At 38.3% G+C, this 2,638-nt stretch overlaps 1 long non-coding RNA gene across 1 annotated transcript in view; it reads right to left on the bottom strand.

The window, feature by feature from the left end:
- The window catches only part of LOC128249313 (uncharacterized), an 8,878-nt gene that overhangs the window by 2,902 nt on the left and 3,338 nt on the right, over nucleotides 1–2,638 (bottom strand). The gene's annotated exons all lie outside the window — the stretch shown is intronic.

The raw sequence follows: 2,638 nt of genomic DNA, 5'->3' as shown, positions 1-2,638 counted from the left end.
ATATATATATATATATATATATATATATATATATATACGTATATATATTTTTGTATATATGTATGTATAGGTGTATCTATATATGCATGTTTGTATGTATGTATGTTTGTATGTATGTATGTATGAATGTATGTATGAATGTATGTATGCGTGTGTGTGCATGCATGTATTATGTGTGTGTATGTATGTGTGTTGTATATTTGGATGAAGGAGCAGACGAAAGTGGAACTCACACATTTGCCTGGAGACATTTAAACTAGTCTTATATATATATATATATATGTGTACATAACTTTTGCTGCGCCAATGTATTTAACAAGACTTGAAAACAAAAATTATAAATCATCCACTCGCCTCAACTTTTACTGCTTTGCCTGTCATGACTCGTCTCCTACTCTCTCTCTCTCACCTCCTCTTCTTATACTCTTTCTCTTTCTCTCTTTTTCCCTCTCCCTCTCTCTCTCTCTCTCTCTCTATTTATCTATCTATCTATCTATCTATCTATCTTTATTTTCCGATCTCGTAGAGACACAACACACTGACATTAACAGGAGAGCCAGTGTATGGAGACCGCCTCAACATTCAGTATTGCATATAGGTTATTCTATAACAGAAAGAGTGTGTGTGTGTGTGTGTGTGTGTGTGTGTGTGTGCGGGCGGGCGGGCGTGCGGGCGTATTGCGATAGCCGACGTCTCCCCCTCCTTGCAATGTCGTCTGCATATTCTGGCATTTGAAAACATCCTTGTCTTCGTTTTTTGTTTTTTGCTTTTTCTTGTTTTTAACCCTACGCGACCCGACCTGCTGTTAAAGAGAGACGTGGATGGTAAGGAAGTATACGTCTGACATAGTTAAATATATGACACGAACGCTTCAAAAGAACTCTTCTCTCTTTTCCCCGGTCTGTCTGCCTACATTTCTCTCCACTTGTTTCTCTATTTCCTCCTTATCTGCTTATCTCTCTATTTATCTGTCTGTTACTATTTCCCAGTCTCTGCTTGTCTTTCTATCAATGAATCTGTTTCCTGATTTCATACTGTTTATATCTTACAAGTGGAACTTAGATTCGCAGCTTCTCAGAGAAGAATGGCTGTTGGCACCGACGGTGCTGAAGGAGCCGGGTTCTTCACTTAAATCCGGACGATGGGAACGAAATTCTATATGAATGTGAAACCTTACAAGAAATATCTGTCAAACCTCCCTCAAATCATACTTTACCGTATTAAGAAATGGGAAACACATTTTATAACGTAATTCCCGATTGAAGCACTTTATTATCTGAAAATAAAACGTGGTGGTCCGGACTGGAATGTCTTTGATCGTGTTTGGTCGATCAGAACCGACCTGAGATTTAACAGTAATTAGTTAGGTGTGTCTGAGAGTAGTAGTAGTAGTAGTAGTAGTAGTTTATCCCAGACATTCATATAAGAGATTTAGGCAATTATTTAAAAATAGGATGTAATCGGTCAATGGGTGGCATTATTGGACTTCGCAAAATAAGTGAGGTGAGAGAGAGAGAGAGAGAGAGAGAGAGAGAGAGAGAGAGAGAGAGAGAGAGAGAGAGAGAGAGAGAGAGAGAGAGAGAGAGAGAGAGAGAGATCAACTAGGAAAACAATTACATACATACATTCTGAGATATATATATATATATATAAACATAATTAAGGGATCAGCAAATATTTGCTTCACCATATATATATATATATATACACATACATACTTGCGCGCACGTGCAGACTCATCTAGACATGCATACAAGTGTCATGTATATGTGTATGTTGTGTAGAAAATACAGGATGTCCTTATATTAACTTTACAGCTTTCACAGTTTTGTGCTTTAAATTGTAAAGGTAATTTATGGACAACGTGTACCACTGCAGCCATAAAGACAGCGAGCCAGGTCCACAGATATTCATAAATACAGCCATTCACCTAAATATAGACGAGATTTGGTGAATCGAACCAGCCTCGGGTCACTGATGAGACGAAGTGAGAAGTGAAAGAAGAGAAAACGGATGAAGCACGCGTGAAAAATATTTCGTTGTTCATCAGAATGAAAACCAGCGTAAGACAAAAGCTTTATTTACCAAAGGAGTGTTAAGAAGAATTAAAATAATAAATTATTGCATGGATCTAAATATCGAGGAGTGGAACGTACAATTTCCAGTAAGCCAGACTGCGTTAGGGCCAAGCAGACAAAATGGAAAAGGAGTTGTCGCGGAGGGTGGCGAGCGAGATGCAGTGTAGGAAGTTGTGAAGTAGAGTTATCTCCCTTTAACGTTCTGGCTTCGAATCTTGTCGGTTTTGATCGAAAGATGTATTTTTGCTTGCATCGAACTAGACTCTACTAAGCACTCCGTGGATGGGGAAAGTCGATTAGATCGACCCCAGTACGCAACTGGTACTTAATTTAGGCAAAGTCGACCTCGGCGGAATTTGAACTCAGAACATGTAGACAGACGAATATATATATATATATATATATATATATATATATCAGCTGGAGGAGATGTCCTCCTGGGGCTAAAAGCAACAGTAACATCCACCCCTAGGGGTCAGCCACACTTAAGTGGCAATATACTTCACTTTATCGTGCAGTTACTGTTAATACTTCATTTAGAGAATTAACATTGCTTATAT

This window comes from Octopus bimaculoides, chromosome 13 (assembly GCF_001194135.2).
Source record: "Octopus bimaculoides isolate UCB-OBI-ISO-001 chromosome 13, ASM119413v2, whole genome shotgun sequence".
Taxonomy (NCBI): Eukaryota; Metazoa; Mollusca; class Cephalopoda; order Octopoda; family Octopodidae; genus Octopus; species Octopus bimaculoides.
This window is presented reverse-complemented; position numbering and strand designations above follow the sequence as displayed.